At 47.0% G+C, this 21,276-nt stretch overlaps 1 protein-coding gene and 1 non-coding gene across 2 annotated transcripts in view; one reads left to right on the forward strand and one right to left on the reverse strand.

Annotated features, from left to right (window-relative positions):
* SLC24A3 (solute carrier family 24 member 3) overlaps positions 1 to 21,276 on the forward strand; it is a 463,454-nt gene that overhangs the window by 301,065 nt on the left and 141,113 nt on the right. The gene's annotated exons all lie outside the window — the stretch shown is intronic.
* TRNAR-UCU (transfer RNA arginine (anticodon UCU)) lies at positions 12,301 to 12,373 on the reverse strand. The gene has a single exon. It is a non-coding gene; the product is annotated as a tRNA-Arg (tRNA).

A 21,276-nucleotide genomic window follows, 5' to 3' on the forward strand; every position in this document is an offset into this window, starting at 1 on the left:
GCAGGTGCTGGCGCTGGGGATGCAAAGGCGAGTAACAAAAGAGGTGACCCGGAGGCTCCTGCAGGAGCCCTGGGGAGGGAGCCCTGGGTGGGATGGGAAGTCTTCAGAGGCCATAGAGGAAGCACTGCATAGTGTGTTCTGGGAAGAACTAGGCACCACGCTTTGTAGGTAGCCGACAACCAGTAAGTGTTGGTTAAGTTGAAAAATAAACTAGGTTTCCAGGGACAGCTGGTTACCTAAGGGTAGTATCTGTGCAAAGAGGACGGCAAAGCTCTGAGCTTTAGAATCCAGTGTTGTCTCAGGTGAAATTCCTGGTGTAAACAGCACGGTTTGCCTTTACATAGATTCCAGAATGTACTCACTGAACTGAGCCGTGCCCTCTGCAGAACAGTGTCCTGGAGGCCACACATTCATTCCAGTGACCTGCCCTTATCCCAAGCGTTTTCAGAGCCCTTCCTTATCGGGGAAGAGTTTGGGGTATATGAGTACCTCTAGAAAATCAGGGTCCTTGTGTTACCTTCATTCTTTGTTTCCATCGCGAATATGATTATGTAGCCTGGCCATCCGCTGGGTTCACATATTTTACCTCCAGAGAGTCTGGACCACTTTCCAAAATCAAAACTACCTACTAAGGACCTCATCTACCACATCTGAAGTTGTCAGAAAGGACCAGCCACAGGCTGGGAGAGCGATTCCACATGACAGTGTTGACATCTCAGGCTCCTCCCCCAAGGGGCGCTGAGAGCTGCCCGGCCAGCTGCACCTGGCCCCCTAGAAACCCAGCCAGGTGAGACGACGCCCTGTCTTCCTGCGGAGCGGGGAAACTAGCCTGGAAGGTGGACGCTTCTCATTCCTTCTCTTTGTTCTGCGATTCTAGCCATCCAGGCAGGGCGCACAAATAGCATCACCAGAGACCTCAAAAGGAAAAAAAAAAGCATAGAAAGAGCACCTGAAATCCTAGCGCTTGTGCATAGATGTGCAACCGGAAGTCTGCCCGAGCGGTGTCATTCTTGCCCCCAGGATGAAATTCTCCCAGGAGGAGGTGATGGGGGGTGCTTGGTAATCACCACGCCTACTCCACCTGTCTGGGGGCATCTCCTAGCAAAGGACAATAGCAAAATGAAGAACTAGGTGAGCATCTGACAACCACAGCACCAAACTCTGATAGTTTGGTGGACATATATGCACAAGGCCGAGGTGGCACAGTCGCCACTTTGGACCTGATACGCGTGTGGGACAGAAAGAAAGGGAGCAGGCGCACACGCAGGTTATTTTGAGTGAAGCAACCTGTGCACTAGTAACTTGAACTCTGACCTCAGATCAGCTTCCCTGCAGGACACCAAGGGGAACAGGCAGGGGGATAGGAGCGGCAAGGAGGGATGCCGCTTCCTCCTAGCACTGGGTCTGAGGATAGAGGAGGAATAAGGCTGTGTGTGTTTATCATGAACACAAGACATAGCGGGAGCGAACTCACATGGTGTTCAAGAACCACACAGCGCCCTTGTTAGGCTCAGAGTGGTGACGGGGGTGTGAGGAATGCGCACGGGGAATAGGAGAAGGGGCTCGTTCCCTCGAGATGCTCACCGTGCAGGTGGGAAGACCACACATTGCTGTACACAGTTAGGCAGCCCTCGGGAGCAGGTCTGAGTTGGTGAGTAGCTCAGACAGGAAGGGGGACAAATGCAATCCTGGCAGAAAGGACTCCCAGCTTCCATACAGGTACCAGGTACGCCTGAGCTCCGCATCAGAGCTGCTACCCTGGGGTCAGCTGGCTTTGCTCCCACCCTTGTTCAGAGCAGCTCCCTCTATGCAGACTGTGTTTAATTAAGACCAGATAAAAGGGCTTCTGTTTTCCGACTTTTGCTCCCATGTGGAGTTGAAAGGAAGCAAACATCTAGGTCAGCCGTACTCCCTGGCCCTTCCTGGGAAAGAAGGGATGTTATGACCGAGTCCCTCAGAGACAGGATTGGAGATGCAGAGTCTGGGTCCTGCTGCTTTGCCACCTCCCTTCCCCATCCCCCCGTGTATCCCGAGGCCACCTGCCCCCACCGAGGGACAGCCTGCAGCGCGTCCACGGAGCAGGGATGAAGTGCAGTTTGGAGGCATGTACGTTTTCAGGTTCCTGGAAGAGACAGAGAACTGTTTAAGTTCCGCTTTCCCTTTTACTGATACAAACCGATTGATTTGTAGGATGCTTCCATTTCCTTAGAAGTAAACACCATTCCTTAAAATCCTCCAAGCAGGTAGCTGGCCTGAGCCTTTCTGCCCTGGGCCTTCCCCAGTATGTAGCTGTTGAGGAGCATTTTGTGGCTGGGGCGGAACCAGCCACACCCTCCCCACACCCCTGAGCCTGTGGAGGAACCTGGGGCCAAGATGATAAGAGGACTTTTCTGTGACGGCCAAAAATCAGGCCACAGTCTCTTGATGTCGCATGATACCAATTCCTTTCATTCCTCCCCCTATTTTTGTTTTTTGGTTCTTTTAGAAATAGATTGTAAACCAAATCTCATCAATATATATAACAGAGCTGCTTTCCAGAAGTTACTGGAAGAACCAAAGCCCTGCTCCCCTACCCCATCACTCTTTATCCCCCATCCCATTCCCGCCCCTGCCCCCCACAAGGCAGGAAACACCAAGAACTGGGAAGCATGGTCTCCCTTCATTTTCAGGAACGGCAGATGAATCGTTTTGAAGGTCTCTTCCAGTCGGAGATTCTCTTCTCTGTGGCATAGTAACAAGCACTCACTCTCAAGCTGTCTGCGCAGAGGAGTAAATCCAGGCCTTGCCTCCCAAACCTGGCCCCTTTATGGACTCTCCTTTCTCTGAAATTGGAGCTGTCCTTCATGTAGTTGCACAGCCTGGAAACCTGGTACCATCTGCCTTGCTGAATCCACTACCTGGCCTTCTCGGTCCTGGCTGCTCAGAGTACGGTCCATGGACCGCCAGTACGGGTGTCATCTGGTGGCGGATAGGATGCAGAATCTCTGACCCCCGCCCAGATCTACTGAATCGGAAGCTACATTTCAGGAAGATCTTCTGGAAACTCGTATGAACATCACAGGGTGAGAAGTAGGTGGTACGCAGCTCTATTTACTTTCCATTTCTGCTGCCCATTAACCCATGGGCTCTTGCCTCTGGGTGAGACAGCTCTCCGGGGCTATTCACACTCCAGAGTCCTCCTCCGGATCAGGCTGAGGCTAGCACCCCCCCGTGTCCTTCCTTAACCACCCACCCATCGCACCCCCGCCGTGTGCTCCCACAGCTGTGACCTCCTTCCATTCCTTCAGCTGTCTGTTCTCCCTCTTCGTAAGGTTAATTACTGTGTATCCCTAAGATCTCAGCTAAGACATCACCTCCTCTCTGTAGCCTCCTCTGACCCAGATCGGATCACATCTCCTGTCTGTGTGAGCTAAGAGGGCCCCTTCCTCTGATAGCAGTTATCAGAATGTGTAATTATACAGCTATTTATGGGATCGTTTGATTAACATCTGTCTCCCTGCTAGTCTCAATTCTCCACGAAGGTAGGGACTGTGTCAATTTCACTCATCACTCTATCCCAGGCCTGACACATCATGGATGCCCCACAGGCATTAAGGTGAGCAAAAGAAGCCTGGTACAAAGGACTAGATGCTGTGTGATCTGTTACGTGAAGTTTGTAGAAAAGTCAAGCTAAAGATATAGAAAGCAGATCATTGGTTGCTCGCATATGGGGGTAGAAGCAAGGACTGGCTACAAATCGACTTGGAGGAACTTTGGTGGGGGGTGGAAGTGTTCTAAAACTGGACTGTGGTGATGGTTGCACAGTTGTATAAAATTTGACAAAATTCATCAAACTGTACAGTTACGTGGGTGAATTTTATGGTATGTAAATTACACCTCAATAAAGCTGTTCGAAAATGAGTGAAATGAAATGAACCAGAATCTCACAGGTGACTACATCGACATGGCTGCTGTCATATTCCCTCCCCAGCCCCCTTCCGGTGCAGAGATGTGCTTGTTCAGCACAGCTGGGTGAATGACCAGGCCCAAACCAACTCCCTCCCCCACCCTCCCTTCACCCTGAGCCGAGCTCAGATGCAGGTGCTAAAACTGCCGTTCCTTTGGTGGTGCCCAGAGCCAGGGCAAGAGAAGATTCATGATTTCTAATAAACCTCAGCCCTCGTGGTAGCTCCACCCTCTCTCTAATTGGATAAATCTGCTTTGGGCACAGCCCAGAAATCAGGACATCTTTGTAGCGGTCGCTGCAGAGTTTAGCAAAACAACCAAGTATTGGGAGCTGTGGTACCGTCAAGGATTCCCCCTTCCCTCCCAGATCACCAAAAAATGCCCAGCCACTTTTAGTCATACTAGACTTCTTCTGGCTGCATTCTTTTCTCCTCTGAATTTGCATGGCTTTCTCAGTCATCCTGCGGATTAGTTCAAGCCCCGGTACGTGGAAGAATGTGGCTCTAGCATTGAAAGGTGTTGGCTTACAAGCCAGGCTGACATTCGGCCCTTCTCAGCAACGCCGATCCGGCCGTATCTATTCTGACCCGCTGGTGTCTGTCCTTCCCTGGTGTTGCATAGTTAGAATGGCCCCTCTGCTTTCAAGGAACACGCTGGTCACAAATTAGAAGGCTTGGCCTGCAATGTAAGGTATTTGTTTTCACATACACTGACACTATAAATAACGGCCTTGGAAAATCTGTGTCATTAATTAGAAGCTTTCTTTATCACTAATTTTCTAAAAATTTGACAATGAGATGTTACATGGAGTCCACTGCTGAAGTAAATAGGCCAATGTGCCAGTTAGGGGAGGTTAATTACAGTGACAGATAGACCCTGTGTTAGTTTCCCATTGCTGTGTAACAAGTGGCCACACACTTAGAACTTTAAAACAGCACCTATTTATTTTCTCACCATTCGTAGGTCAGATGTCCAGGCACGCTGTGACTGGGTTCTCTCCTCAGTGTCTCACGAGGCTAAAATCAAGCATCAGCCGTCAACGGGGAATATCCTTAAGGCAGGTACCTATCCCTCTTTGAATCTCTCTCACCAGGAAGAGCTCACCTGTGTAGGTTAGCCCCACCAAGAATTATCTCCCTGTCTGAAAGTCACCTGCTTAGAGATCTTAATTATACAGGCAAATTCTGTCTTTAGCAGCAACTATATTAGGGTTTGAATAACTGCAAGAAAGTGTATGTGTATCACCAGGGTCGTCAGAATTCTGCCTACCACAGACCCCTAAATGCATCATGGCACAAACCGAACAAAAAACACCTCCTCACACAACATTTTGAGGAGTGGGGTTAGCCCATTTCCAGGTCAGCCAAGGGCATGGACCCATGGGGCCTCTGCCATCTTCTACGTGTGGCTTCCAAGATCTTCCTGACCATGGCAGCAGCCAGCAGAAGGGGTCAGACGTGGAGGAGCATGATATGAAAGGTCTTGATGGACCAGGCCTGAGAGCCACATGTGTAGCCACAAAATCACAATTCAAGAAGCTTGAGGTTTGGTGTGTTGTGTGTGTGTGTGCCCATGTCCGTGTGGACAAGAAAAGTGGAAATTCACTTCTACCTTTTATTTTGAACTTGAAGCCTAGCAGTCAAAATGAAGTTAGGTCTTTGCAGAAGGAGATGTCACTCCGAGCCTTCTCTCTGTGTCTGCTAGACCCGTACATTATACCTGGGTAGAATGGTAATCGCTACGTATGGTTGAGAGAGGAAGTGCCTTGAAAGTCATGAGCAGTTTAAGGAACTGGACTGAAAAACTTAAAAAGAGGCAGTAATTCAGAGCAAATGAGGGTAAAGGTGAGCGTGGTAGGTACATTTGAACCAAGTTGCCAGTGAGGTCTGAGAGCAAATGAGAGTGGGGACGGGACAGGAGAACTGGAGCCACGGCTCAGGTGGGCCCTGCATCACTGGAGTTGTGTTCAGTTACAGGGGATAGAAAACTCAATGAAGAGTGGCTTAAACTCATAGGTACCTATTTATCTCCAGGGAGGGATTTCCCAGGAGTCAGTTCAAGGGCTAGCGCCGTGCCTTTGCAGTGTAATTGATGTGTCATCTTTCTGGCTGGCAAAGCTTCTCTTTGGTCCTCGTGGCTTCAAGATGGAGGCTCTATTTAGGGAAAGGACTGTTGGAGTCGGGATGTTAGAGGAATACACTGGGAAGGTGGAGGAAGTGATCAGGGTGGAAGGGATGGCTTTGAGGTATTAATAATGACAAAGTCTACCATGGTGTGATTCCACAGGTATCTGAGCTAGGGTGGAGGATAAGACCCTTGGACGGGAAGAATTCAAGAAACGGAGAGTCAGGATGTTGAGATCATCCACATCTATAGTATAATGAAATCTCCAAAAATTAAGACAGAAATGGTATTATTTTTTAATTAACGATCACTCCCTCTTCCCCATCACACATCCATATGACCTTCCACTGCCCTCGGGATGGGCGTAGGAGAACAAATTCCTTGGTGCAGTTGCTATAACGCACCATGAGTCTTGCTTTTCTTTGTACTCTGCGTCCTCCTGGTCTCCTCTAGAGACCCACCGCCCTTGTTGGTGGGACAGGCGACCTTTAGCCTGGGAACCTTCTGTTCCTTTGGCTCCTGGGTACTAAAGGACTCCAACGGAAGGCCATTCTCCTGCCGATCCCCCACCCTGTGGGGCACACTCTCAACTTTCCTCCTAACGAATCCTAGGATCGCTTTTGAGACACTACGTTATTACCTTCTTTCCTCCTTCCCTTCACTCCCTAGAGGACCAAACAGCCTGACCTCAGCTGCCTGATCTGCTCTTGGGGCTCAAAATATATCAAAATCTCAAAAGCCAAAACATGAAACAAAAACTAGAAAGACGATTTTGCTGACTGTGTAAGAAGCTACTCACTTCCTTGCTGCTGGCTCTTTTATTGGCTTGGAAACAATTTTCAATTTAGTTACCTCTCACCTAAAAGATTTCCGTTGCCTTAGAGATTTATCTTCAGAAAAATTTCTTTCTTTCTTTGAATGTCTCATTGTTAGTACATTCTGGAAATAATCCTCTCCCCGTAGGATACAAAATTGGGGCTCAGGCTTTAGCCAGGAATAGAAAAATTCCGCTAAGCCTCTCCCTTTAGCAGAGGAAAAAGCAGATAGGAACAGCTCTCCTCCCACATCCCCAGATCTCTGCAGACAGCTTTGGCGTCTGCAAAGTAAAACTCAGCCCTGTCGTGTTGCTGTCTCCACAGCTGCCTCCCAGCTGAGGGAAAGACCACCCAATACATCCTACTGATGTGGACATCATTCCAACACCAAATTGTTGAGGTCTTTAGAGCATAGCTGCTCCTCCCGCGGCCATCTCCTCAGAAGTTTAGGAAAATAGAACAGGTCCCCCTACTTTCCCCCAGTAGTGGCGTTTCTTTCCATCATTTTGTGCCCCGGTAGGATTCATTCCTTCACTGTTGACCAGCTGGATCTCTGGGCTCCAGCAAAGGGGCCTGATATAATTTCATTATGAAACAGCATCTGGTTTCAGCTGATTCCATTCGCTTCTGACCTGGAGGTTAAGCATTTCCAAAGATCTGGTTTTCTTCCTTCTGCCTCCTCTTGAAATTCCCTGTTTGGATTTGCTCGACCGCCTCCACTCTCCTGGGCTCATAACTCGCTGTTGGGGAGGTTCCCTCCCGACTACCTTGGGTGTCAGTTTCTGTGAACAAGAAGGGACAAGATTGGGTGACAGCCTACACCTGTGTCATCTTGCATCATCAGAGGAAAGAAGGGGGACATACTTACCAGAGTCCGTAAATGCATACTCAGTAGGACTTTGTCATGTCCATGTGGTGGGCGAGAGCCAAAGTGTACAGTTCTCAGAGCTTGCAGAGACCCCAGGCCGGCTTGCCTCTCCCTCTCTCCCTTCCTTTTCTTTTAACATCTCGAGAGTTGTTCTGCCACATCATATGCGACTTACAGCAGACGGGCAGCCTGTCCACCTGTGTGTGCGTAATTGTGCGTACCTGTGTGTGTATACTTGTGTGTGATGGATGGCAGTGGTAGTGGGTATTGACAGAACGCTTAAAAGCTGTGGGGAGAGGGTATGCAGATTACAGATACTATAAGGTGACTGCATCGCAAGAAACTGAGGTGACTTTCACAGTGAGAGGGATACACTCAGCTCAGAAGCTGTGAGCTCTCACTCATCAAAGGCTAGAATGGCCTCTCTGAAACACAGCTGTGTAAACTTCAACAGGCCGGAGTCCAGATGGGAATAATCCTTACCTCTTCCTCAGCCCCTCAGGATGTGTCTCTGACATTATTGGCACTCGGTAAATATTTAATAACAGAATGCCTGACGAGGTGTGTAAAAGGACCGCAGATGAAACCATTAACGTGCAGTGATGCCATACCTGAGCTGGCAGTGGGATGGCCACCCCAAGCCTCTTAAATGATCTTGTGCAAGCGAAGACGACACCCAGGACTAGGGGGGTGGGGCAGAGAGAGGGTGTGTGTTGACTGGGCAGGTCTGCCTTGGGATGTTTCCAGGAACGTACACCATGGAAATATAAAATGTTGGGGTATAAAAGAGAGGGCGCATTCAGAGAGCCAGACAAGCCGGTGTCCCTTTGGGTGATGTTGTAGGGAACTTATGCAGGTGGGCGGACCACCTGAGAACAGCCGGCAGTGTGGGAAAGCAAGGAAGATGATTCAGAAAAGGCAGACAGTGAATCCGAGGTGTTGATCACAAAGGCAGAGGAATGGGTCCAACGGCAACAATGCGATTTGAGAAGAAATAACCCAAAGATGGAAAACGGGACATTCTTTGTGCATACCCAGCGTGGCTGCCACCAGCCACGGGTGTCTCTGGAGCCCTTGAAGGGTGGCGCGTCCCAGCTGAGGTGTGTGGTGAGTGTGGAACACACCAGATCACAAACCCTTAGTGTGGAAAAGGAGAATGTAAGATAGCACATTAATATGTTGATATCAATTGCATGTGATATAATTATGTGATTATCGTGTGGATATATTCACTTTTTAAACACATTAAATTAATTGTACTTGCTTATTTTTACTTGTTTTCTTTTTATTGGAGTATAGATGACTTACAATGTTGTGTTAGTTTCTGCTGTACAGCAAAGTGAATCAGTGATACATATACATATATCCACTCTTTTTTTAGATTCTTTTCCCATAAAGGTCATTACAGAGTATTGAGTAGAGTTCCCTGTGCTGTACAGTAGGTCCTTGTTAGTTATCTATTTTCTGTATAGTAGTGTGTTTATGTCAATCTGTCTCCTCATTTATCCCACCCCTCCTTTCCCGCTTGGTAACCGTAAGTTCGCTTTCTACACCTGTGATTCTACTTCTGTTTTGTAAATAAGTTCATTTGTACCATTTTTTTTAGATTCCACATATAAGCAATATAATATTTTACTTTTTTTTGAACTAAAAATATTACTTCAAAAGTAGAAATTTGGGCTTCCCTGGGGCGCAGTGGTTGAGAGTCCGCCTGCCGAAGCAGGGGACACGGGTTCGTGCCCCGGTCCGGGAAGATCCCACATGCCGCGGAGCGGCAGGGCGCGTGAGCCATGGCCGCTGAGCCTGCGCGTCCGGAGCCTGTGCTCCGCAACAGGAGAGGCCACGACAGGGAGAGGCCCGCGTACCGCAAAAAACAAAACAAACAAACAAAAAAAAGTAGAAATTTGTAAATTGTATGTGTAGCTCACGTTATATTTCTCTTTGCTAGCCCTACTCTAGATGCATTTGCAGCAAAGTTGAGGGAGAGGGGAAGAGGAAGGGTGGGGAGAGAATGTCATGGGAGTAGCAGTCGCGCTGGGCTTGGGGTGAGCTTCCTGCTGTGGGCCGTTGGGCAAGTTACCTCATCTCGATGAGCCTCAGTTTCTGCACCTGTAACACGGCGCTTGCTGACGATATCAGTTTCATGGCGTTGCTGTTACACCTGAGTAGGAAACCATGCAGAGCCTCTCACAGGACACCGTGCATACAGCACGGGGTCCTCAAATAGCAGTTCCTGTCCTCACAGAGTAACACATCAGAGCATCCAGAGGCAGCGAGGCGGAGCTGAGATAAAGGTTAGCAAACTCTGAACGTGTCCCGACTTTCTCCATGTCCTGGTTTTGCAGCGGACTGGGCAAGTGAAGAGAGGAAAGTCCATTGGAGAAACCAAACGGAGGCGAGAAAGGACTTCCGCCAGCCCACGATGACAAAGCCAGTGTACCTTGTTTGGAAGGAGATGGCAACATAGAAAGGGTCCTGATAGTTAGCAGGAGAGCTCAGGTGGGCCCTGCCCAGTATTGCTAAAGGCTGCTCTCATGTACTTGGATTAAGCAGACACTTTTGTTTCTGTTAGGTAAAGCAGTGTGGTTTTCTAGTTCTGTACAATTTTGGAAAACTGCTTCGAGTTCGACACAGCCTTGGCAAACTCTGGCATTAATAAACGCCCCAAACAGCTGTTAGCATCCCCAAAAAAGACAGCAAAACCTGTGCTTATTGTTCAGCTCAAAGACTCACAGGAGGAGAGGAACCCATGTACTTGCTGCTAATAAATAAGAGACATCACCTCTCAGAGAATGTCCCGCGATCCTGGTGGGACTCGGCGGCAGCAAAGGTGAATTCTTTCGGAGGCCCCTGGTGGTGATTGGACACTTCCTAACTAAAGGAAACTGAAACCAAAGAACACTGATGGATGAGAAATCCATCATCCAATTCCGACCTGTCAGATTCACAGTTCAAGAATGGTCACTATGTCTTCTTTCATTAGTCTCAACAAGGGGAAAGGAAAATAGATGTCTGGCTAACTTAGGACAGCAGATAATCACCAAATTACTCCAGGCGGTGTCCCGAAAACCACTGGTCTGGAAAGAGTTCTCGAGACCTGCTTCTCATGCGGTGGCCCAGGACTTGGTCCATCCCCCCAGGAACATCAGTTTCTTATTTATAAAATGGAGATTATCAGCGCATCAAAGGACCTCCTCAAACCAGTTCTCTTATCTTATGGGAAAAAGAAGGCCCCAGAAGTCATTCTGTAAATGACTGGAGGGTGTTGTGAATTACCCTGAGCTTTCAGGGACCCCTCTCCTCTGGGTGGCAAATACACCACACCGATGGTTCCATCAACCCAAGCCGAGGAAATTCCAGCCACCTGAAAGATGCACAAAAAGACACACCACGTGCATTGAAAATGGCCCACCACTCGTATTCTTCACTGTGCGCCTTAGGCATAAAGAAAATTCCAAAATACACCTCCTTTCTCACTAGCAGTATGTTCTCGTGGGGAAATTGGACTCGGTGTTAATAATCAGTTTGTCTTATTAAATTGTCCTCTTCCCTGCCCCATCACCCAAATGGGCAGAGAATTCCAAGTCAGCTGAATAATTTCACCACTGAGTGAAGCCACTTAGTAAGTGTGGGCTTTCTTCTGGCAAACCCTAACTAATCTTGTCACATTGAGAAGGAGGCAGTGCTTTTAGCCAGAGTGTAAAAATGTTGCTTTAGTAGCCAATGTGTTGAAAGGAAGGAAGAAAGGGAGGCAGGGAGGAAAGAAGGGAGGAAGGAAAGACAGTTTCAGCTTGGCAGCTCGGACGACTCAGATGTAACTCGCTTCTCCCACAGGTCTGTGACACCTGGTTGGGATACTTTTCCCCAAGACTCCCAAGTGGTTAGGTTCATGCCATTCTTCCTCTGTGTTGCATTTTCTCTCTTAAGGCACAGACCGGCCTGTGCTACATCCTTACTGACCTCAAAACCCAAAATTATAGAAAAGGAGTCTAATTAGAAAACACTACATGTGAATATTCCCCACACTTCTCCAAACCCAGTTTTTAAGTCTTCCCTTCACTCCCAGTGGCTTGAGATGTAGGGCCTCCTCCACCATCTGATTGGTTTTTTGGCCTCTGCCACGTGCTGCCAACGAGATGCGCAGGCCTCTGGGCTTGTCCAGAGCCCTGGCCCTTTGGGGTCTGCAGGCAGCACGCTCTTCCTTGGCACAGCATCCTCGTGGGGCTCGGGTCCCTGGATGATTCCTAACTCTGCAGCTCACACACTCGTGAGGGCAAACTGTGGTTCTTTTCTCCCTACGTCTTCTTTGCTCTCCTGGGATGGTGACAACGTGACTTTTCTATGACTTTTATCAGCCAGATAAAGAGGACTCTTCCACCTCCAAACACTCGTGAGATCCTCTTTCCCAGTCACCAATATACTGAGTCCTGCCCCCTTCACCAGCCACATCTGTCCCATGGTGTGCTGGCAATGGCTCCACCTGGCTCACAAGAGTCAACCATGCATGTCTCTTTATTTATTTATTTTTTTTGCCATGTGGGATCTTAGTTCTCTGACCAGGGATCGAACCTGTGCCCCCTGCAGTAGAAGCACAGAGTCCTAACCACTGGACCACCAGGGAATTCCCCCATGCACATCTTTTCCCGACTTCACCATCACGGAGGTGGCCTAACATTGGCCGTGGGGGTGATATTTATACCATGGAAATCGGCAAATGCTGCATATCAGGACGTCCCCTGCACCCAGAGTGTCGGTTACTAAACATCTACCGGCTCATCATTGTGTCCATGTATTGGCATCACCACCTCAAACTCAACAGACATCCCCCAAACCACCTGCCCACTTCCATTTTTCTTAAAGATGGGTTTCTTCCCAAAAAAAGTTAGACCTAAATTGAATGTTTCAAAATATAATCCTATTGTTAAAAAAGTTTAACAGTTCTTAGCAGTAACACCCCCCCTTTTTGAACGAAGGCATAAGCAGAATACATGTGTCTGTATATGTCTGTATGCATGTACATATGTATTTACATGTGTATCTAAAGCAGGGAAAAACAGGTCGTGCTTGATTAAAGCATAACATAAGGTAGCAGATGGGTCGGGGGAGACATGAGGATGGAGCTTCCCGTGCTTACCATGTCCTCATTTCAGTTTCCTCAAAGAAACAACAGACTCTCTAGGTCACATTTTGAGAAATGTGGAACTGCTTATTTTTTTGATCACCTATATTGAGGTATAATTTGCATACTAAAAATCACCATTTTTAAAACTTTTTATTTAAAAATAACTTTAGACTTACAGAAAAATCTGCAAACATAGCACAGAGAATTCCCACATATGTTTCACCTAGCTTTCCTATAACCTCTCCTATAACCAGAATAGAGTTATCAAAACCAGGAAACTAACACTGGTATGGTACTATTAACTAACTACAGAACTTATTCAAATTTTACCAGCTTTTCGTTTTCTAGTCCAACCCAGGACCCCACATTGCATTTAGTTGTATGTCTCTTTAGTTGCTTTCAATCCATGACACATCCTTAGTCTTTCTTCATGACCTAATTTTGAAGAGTCCTAATTTTGAAGAGTCCAGGCCAGTTTGAGTTTGTGTTCTGTTTTCTCATGATTTGGTTGAGGTTATACCTGTTCAGATGAAGTGCCCCTGTGACCTGGTGCTCTTTTCAGCATGTCCCATGGTGGGGGGGTAGGGATGACATTGGTATGTTTTATTACTGGTGATGTAACCTTCATCACTTAATGCTTTTGAGATCCATCCCTGTAGTCGTGTGTATGGGTTGTATACAGAGGGAGTTTATCCCATGTTATTGCCAGGTAGAAGCCCATTGTACAGATGTACCACCATTTTTATCCAACCACATCTGGGTTGTTTCCAGATTAGGGCTCTTATGAAGAAAGCTGCTATGAACATCCATGTACAAGAGTTATTTAGTGTCTACAGATGGTCTCATTTCTCTTGGGTAAATACCTGGGTGTGGTATGTGAGTGTATGTTCATCTTTTAACATTTTTCCAACATGTGTGTACCTTTTTGTATTCCCACCAGCGATGTATGAGAGTTCCTGCCTTCCCACCAACACTCGATACTGCTGGTCTTTTAAATTTGAACCATTCTAGTGAGTGTGTAGAGGTATCTCATTGTGGTATTTACTTGCATTTCCCTAATGACTATTAATGTTGAGCATCTTTTTTTTTAACTTTATGAAATTAAAGAGTCATTATTTTTTTATAAATTTATTTTATTTATTTTTTGGCTGCATTGGGTCTTTGTTGCTGTGCATGGGCTTTCTCTAGTTGCGGCAAGCAGGGGCTACTCTTCGTTGCAGTGCGCGGGCTTCTCATTGCGGTGGCTTCTCTTGTCATGGAGCACGGGCTTTAGGCGCATGGGCTTCAGTAGTTGTGGCACAGGGGATCAGTAGTTGTAGCTCGCGGACTCTAGAGCACAGGCTCAGTAGTTGTGTCACACGGGCTTAGTTGCTCTGCAGCATGTGGGATCTTCCCGGACCAGGGCTCGAACTCACATCCCCTGCATTGGCAGGTGGATTCTTTTTTTTTTTTTTTTTTTTTTGCGATACGCGGGCCTCTCACTATTGTGGCCTCTCCCATTGCGGAGCACAGGCTCCGGACACGCAGGCTCAGCGGCCATGGCTCACGGGCCCAGCCACTCGGCGGCATGTGGGATCTTCCCGGACCGGGGCACGAACCCGTGTCCCCTGCATCGGCAGGCGGACTCTCAACCACTGCGCCACCAGGGAAGCCCCAGGCGGATTCTTAACCACTGCGCCACCAGGGAAGTCCTGTTGAGCATCTTTTAAGGAGCTTATTTCTCATTCATTTATGTTCTTTAAGTGTCTGCTCGAATATTTTGCATGTTTTTAATTGTGTTGTTTGTCTCCTTATTTTTGAGTTCTAAGTGTTCTTTATATATGTTGAATACAAGTACTTTATAAATATATATTTTGCAACTTGTTTCCCAGTCTGTGGCCTTCCTTTTCATTTTCTTAACAGTGTCTTTGAAGAGCAAAGTTTTGTTGTTTTTTTTTAAATTTTATTTTGATGTGGTCCATTTTATCGATATTTTTCTTTCCTGGTTTTCCTTAAAAGTTGAGTGTTCTATCTAATAAATTTTTGTGTAACCCAGGGTCCCAAAGTTTTCTTCTATATTTTCGTCTTGAATGAGTTTCAAGTGGCAGTAGCTTCTGGCATTTTATTTTTTTCTTTCAGTTTCTCTGCCTACTTCCTTAACTCTTAATTTAGAAGCCAATCCTCTTCCAATAGTTGAGTGCATGAAGAATCATTAATTTGGCCAGTGAAGGAGTGCTTGTAATAATCACGGCAAATTTGATTCTTTTGTTCCGTAAATGCTCATGGGTTTGTTCAGTGGGGCACCTGCTACTCGCTTCCAAAGCAAACCCAGAGGCAAGGACCAGGCTGAAGACTGTGGTGGACTGGCAGACATTTAACAGTTGGCTCTCCTGGGGAAAAAAAGCTGTGGTTTGTAGCGTTTGCTCATTTCCATGGTGTAAATACCTACACCGTGACCAATTTTAAGCTACCAATACACCAGTGAACTTACAACACTGCTGAAAGTTTAATAACTGGCCCTTGTGAGCTGACACGAGCCTGCTTCAGCACACCGCCGGCTGCAGGAAGTTTATTTGAGGTGAAGCCCTGGAAGCAGAAGCGAGGGAGTGGAGGGGGGAGACAAGACAGGGAAAGGAGGGGAGCCAACCAAGGGGATATGAAGAGCTGGTTAACACGGTGAGCAGCTGGGCTTAATCCCACTGTGGATCTTGGGGGAGCAGTGTAGACCCGACTCAGAATTGTTCACTTGGGGCTGAGCAGGCTGTGAGTGGGGGTGGTGACCCAGACTCCTGTCTCTTGTTGATGGTTGTGCCGTTGTTATCCTGGGCACCTTCAGGCAGCTCCGCCCATGGGCTGAGGAAAGCTCTCTAGCACTGGAGGTGGCCTCAGGCAGAAACGCACGGAGCCACTGGCCCCAGGTGAGGTAGGAAGCCATCCTGGGTAGGAAGCTGCCAGGGTGTCTTAAGTTTTCCAAGGGGCATCACCAGCACCTGCTCCACGTACCACACGCTTCTTTACACACTGGATTACCACTAGTAAACACCCCCCTGGGTCCCTCTAGGTCCACGGTCAAAGGCACCTTGTTTGGTGCAAACTGGCTGATGAAATACAATGGAGGAGAGGTGCTTTCCACGTCCATTAGGTAATGCTTTCTCTATCAGCTCCTTTCAGTGGATTCAAAGTCCCCACCTGACGAGACCCAGGGACACTGGCATTCCCTACAGGAGCCATGACGTTTATTTTTCTTCCTTTCAATTAGTAGATTTTGTTTTCTTCAAAGAAAGGGCAAGGGAAAATTACTTCTTTGTCAGTTCTTAAAAAGACAGGTAATGGAAGTATGAGGAATAGAATCCAATCAAATAATTCCCTCATCCAGGCCACTTAATAACTGGAATTATATCTGGGGTGGGTGTGGGGTTGTTTTACCAACCAGAACACAAGTCATATTCAAATATTTTCTTATGTCCAAAATGCTTCACTTGTGGTAAGATCTTGAGCTTGGGAAAGTGGTCTGCATTCCTGAGGCTGTCCCACTGACCTGGCCTTGTTGGCTGTCTGACCTAACGTTTCTGTGGTTTTCTCTGTAGATCAGAGACAATCTTATCATGACAAACAGTACGATATTTTCTTAAATGTGAAGGTCCCGTCTTTCTTGGGGCAAGAGGAAGTTGTTTGTGGCTCTGTCTTCTCTGCCAGGGAAACTTCCCACAGACGGGGAACAGATGGGCCTAGATTTCCACACCATCTGCTTTTCAGTTGTAATTAACATCGGATCCAGGGGTGGGTTGGATTTTACCATTGCGTTGGCCATCCCCGTTGACCGCTGGGGAATCCTAAATCACGTGTTTGTTGGAATATGAAACTTGGGTTGCGTTTCCGTGGATAGGCAGCAGCTCTTATGAGAGCAGGAAGGAAAAGGAAACCCTTCCTGAGTGCCTGCTTCCATTTAAGTGGCCCCCAGATACAGTTGAAGAGAGGAAGATGCCTGCTCGTCTTGCCTTGTGTCTGTGTAAAGAACAAAGTGTGAACGAGTCCATTTCAGTTCAGTTGGTTCCACTTTTCTTACAAGTTAATTGAAATAATCATGACCCTGGCAACAGTAATATTATCCAGCATTTATTGAAGGCTTGCAGCATTCCAGCTACGATGCTAAGAATTTTGCATGCATTATCTAGTTTCCAAACCACCATATGAGGTAGGTACTGTTATCTTTCCCATTAAAGACAAGGAAAACTGAAACCTTAATGAAATTGAAATACTCACCTTGGGTCACACAGCTGAGATACGGAGCAGGCTATCTGATTCCTGCTTCATAACCGCGGTTCATCACAGCCTCCACCAACTTCTTTACACGGAGGGAGCACAGGAGTAACCGGCCGGCAGCTTTCTTCCGTTCCTGCTTTGTAGGTTCCAGGAGAGAATGCAAAAACTCAAAGCTGCCACTGTCCTCCAGTCCCTTTATAGCCTCAGGGGAATTTCTCTCTCTTGTACTTCAGCGTGCTTTACCCCATGCCTTGGGTTTTTAGTTGCAACTCTGCATCTTGCTTTTTCTGAGCCCTGGGGGAGGTGAGTGAAAACATGATTAAATTTTACCTCTCTGCCTTGAAGCCCCAGCTCCTGACGTTCGTGTCAGCATCTACAAACTGCAGCAAAAGTCAGGCCCCTTCTCGTTATCGGTGGTATTGTTCCTCCAGCAACGGGGAGGATTTTTAGCAGAACATTCTGAGAGCATCTCTGTTTTGACACCTGATGCTTTCTTTTTTTTTTTTTTTTTTTTTTTTGCGGTACGCGGGCCCCTCACTGCTGTGGCCTCTCCCATTGCGGAGCACAGGCTCCAGACACGCAGGCTCAGTGGCCATGGCTCACGGGCCCAGCCGCTCCGCGGCATGTGGGATCTTCCCAGACCGGGGCACGAACCCGCGTCCCCTGCATCGGCAGGCGGACTCTCAACCACTGCGCCACCAGGGAAGCCCAAGCCCTAATGCTTTCTAAGGACACACCACATGAATAGAACACAAGAAGGACACCCAGGACCAGCAGTCACTCGTGCTGTTGTCCAGGTACAAAGGATTCCTTGGAATACCCTGCACGTCAGCCCAGGGGAAGAACCCTCTGTGCCCAGCTAAGCTAATTGTCTAGCAAGGGAGGTTTTGAACCTCCTAGATAAAAGTCCATAGTAATCACCTGGGAGTGATTTTAGTGGATTGTCATTGAAGTGTGAAACTGAAGTACTGTCATATGAAGCTTTGGTCCGGCTTCGTTAACTGCACTAGATCTTAAGCGATAAAACGAAGGCCAGAGTTTAAGCCCCACTTAGACACACAGCCCCAGACTGGACCCCTACCCACAGCCATCCAGCCAGTTGGCGCTTTATACCAGTCACAAGCGGGACGACCCAGGGTCACCCTCCACCACTAATGGGAAATCTCCTTCCACTCCCGGAGCACAAGATCCTGGGTCAGTTCTGATAAGAGGACACAGTAAAGACACGCAGTTAAGGAAGTGGTTCCAACCTGGCACATCACCATGGCTTTCAGCTGGGTGCCCAAAGCTAGATTGTGGGGTGGCCACCTGAACACCTTCTCAAGTCACTGACCTACCAAGAGCACTAAAACAAGAGGGTGCCGCGTAACTCAGGTGTCCGCACAACGCAACTGAAGACAGATAAGCTGATTCCCTCCACCTGAAGCAAACAGCCACCTATAATAGAAATAAAACAGATCTTCCTGCTTTTTGCTACTGCCAGCCTATTTCTATCACAGGTACTTTGCAAGCACTCACATCATCCCACCGACTGAAATTTTATTATTTTTTTAATTTTAGTGAAGTATAGTTGACTTACAATGTTGTGTTAATTTGCTGTACGGCTAAGTGATTCAGTTATACATATATATTGATATATTCTTTTTTTAATATTCTTTTCTCTTATGGTTTATCCCAGGATATTGAATGTAGTTCCCTGTGCTATGCAGTAGGACCTTGTTGTTTATCCATCCTATACATAATACTTTGTATCTGCTAATCCAGAACTCCCAATCCATCCCCGCCCCACCACAGTTCTTCCTTGGCAACCACAAGTCTTTTCTCTACATCTGTGAATCGTTTCTGTTTCATAGATAAGTTCATTTGTATCGTATTTCAGATTCCACATATAAATGGTATCATATGGTATTTGTCTTCCTCTGTCTGACTTACCTTCTCTTAGTATGATCATCTCTAGGTCCAACCATGTTTGCTGCAAATGGCATTATTTCGTTTTCTTTTACGTCTGAGTAGTATCCCATTGTATATAGGTACCATATCTTCTTTATCCATTCATCCGTCAATGGGCATTTAGGTTGTTTCCATGTCTTGGCTGTTGTAAATAGTGTCACCAGCTGAAATTTTAAAGTTGAACAATGCATAATGTGTTTTACTACCTAAATATTGGATATTAAAACTTTGAATTTACCAACAAGAAGTTGCCTACTTAAGAGTAATCCTTTTGCAAAAGAAACTTGAAAGAGGAGAGCAATTACGGAAAAATGGGGAAGACTTTGCAGAATACTTTTCAGAATATTGACTATGCCTGAACCAGTGGAAATGCATTAGTAAGAGGCTTGATTTCTATACACATTTTTTTATTAATGGAAGATGAGTTTCTCCTCCCCTCTCCACTAAATAAATGTTGAGTAAATATTTAAAGAGCATGGGTTTGAAGAGGCGCCAGATGATAAGCCCGCCTGAAGCACCCGCGTCTCGGGCCAACTCTGTTTTTGGAAGTCCTGGTTGCCTGCCCAGGATTCGCCTGCCATCCACTGTTTGATGTTATCTGGCAGCTGTGGTGCCCACCAGTTCCCAAGACTGTGTTTGGACAGAGAATAACAAAAAAATGACAGGAGGGCAAGAATGCAAATATCTTGATAACTTTAACCAGCCTGGTATCTTTCAAAGGCTCCGCATTGCACTATAAGCTTAGCTCTGACTCTGGCATGGAAATTCCTGCCGTATTGTGGTTTGCCTCGGAAAGGCTCGGCTTGGGTTACTAATAAAAACTTTAAGGCCAGAAGCAGGTTTCTCACCAACCTTGAAGTGAAGAGTTCCAGCATCTTGCGGATAGTTGAGTAAATGTTGGAATTTCAAAGTCCTCCAGAAAAGTTAAATTCTCTATTTTTTACAATATATCCTCAAGGTAGAGGTCATTATCATTTTCTCAACGAGCCTGAAGAAGAGGCCAGTGCTGGCAAACAAACCTACTGTTAGCCCATGTCACATGGGGTTTTCAGAACTCCCAGAGTATGTCACGAGGGTTTAGTGGCGAGGGAAGAGGGGGGAGTTTCATGGAGAAGTCGGAGAGGCAGAAAGGGAGGAAATAACTCAAGGAAGCATGAGAGGTCTTGAGAAATCTTCAATCCGGTGGGCCCCGTGAGCATTCAGACCGCATCTCTTCTCTTGCTGCTGAAAGCAGTTTGGGTTCAAACCATGACTGGCTTGGGTTGGAGTCATACAAACGGGGTTGAAGTCCACTTTCTGTTTTGTATTGGTGCTGTGACCTTGGGCATATATTCTCTCTGCCTCAGTTTCCTGTCTGAAAAGTGGGGATAACAGCAGTACCTGCCTCATGGGCTAGTTGAGAGGATTAAGTTTTAAAGCAGTTGGTCAGTGTGCTCAGTGGTCATGTGCTCAATGGTCAATATTCAAAAACTGTTAGCTGTCATCAGCAGTGCATCGTTTTCTTTCTCATCATCACCACCGTCATTATCCTTGTCCTCCTCATCGTTACATCACAGTCACTATCATCACCATCACCATCTCCATCATTGTCCCCGTCGTCATCCCATCAACATCATCACCATAACAACCACCATCGCACCATCAAAAACACCCTCATCATCACCATCATCATAAGGTTTTTCCAGTAGAGTCAACAGTGATTCCTGATCATCACAGATAGTCTGCACCTGTGCATCCAGAGATCTCAGCCTAGAGTACAGGAGCCTCTCCAGACTGACCTTTGCCTATTTCTGCAGCCTCGTCTGTCTCTGCTTCCTCACTCACAGTCTGCACTCCAGCCATAGTAAATAATCTGTAGTTTTCAGCACAAACCATGTTAATTTATGACACCATGTTTTATTCATCCTGTTCCCTTGCCTAGTCAATTCTGTCCTGGTTTCTTTGCTTGTCTAACTCATGTTCATCTTCTCAGACGTGATATAAGCATCAACTCCAGATAGTCTTACCACACCCTTTCCCTCACTCTCTGAAACCTAGGTTCCGTACCCTTCCTTTAAGCTCACAGAGAATCCAGTGAAGTGCTCTGTGTTTAGCTTTAATGCCAAATACTGTGCTTAGGGACTTCCCTGGTTGCTCAGTGGTTAAGAATCCGCCTGCCAATGCAGGGGACACGGGTTTGATGCCTGGTCCCGGAAGATCCCACATGCCGC

This window comes from Phocoena phocoena, chromosome 15, assembly GCF_963924675.1.
Source record: "Phocoena phocoena chromosome 15, mPhoPho1.1, whole genome shotgun sequence".
Lineage (NCBI taxonomy): Eukaryota > Metazoa > Chordata > Mammalia > Artiodactyla > Phocoenidae > Phocoena > Phocoena phocoena.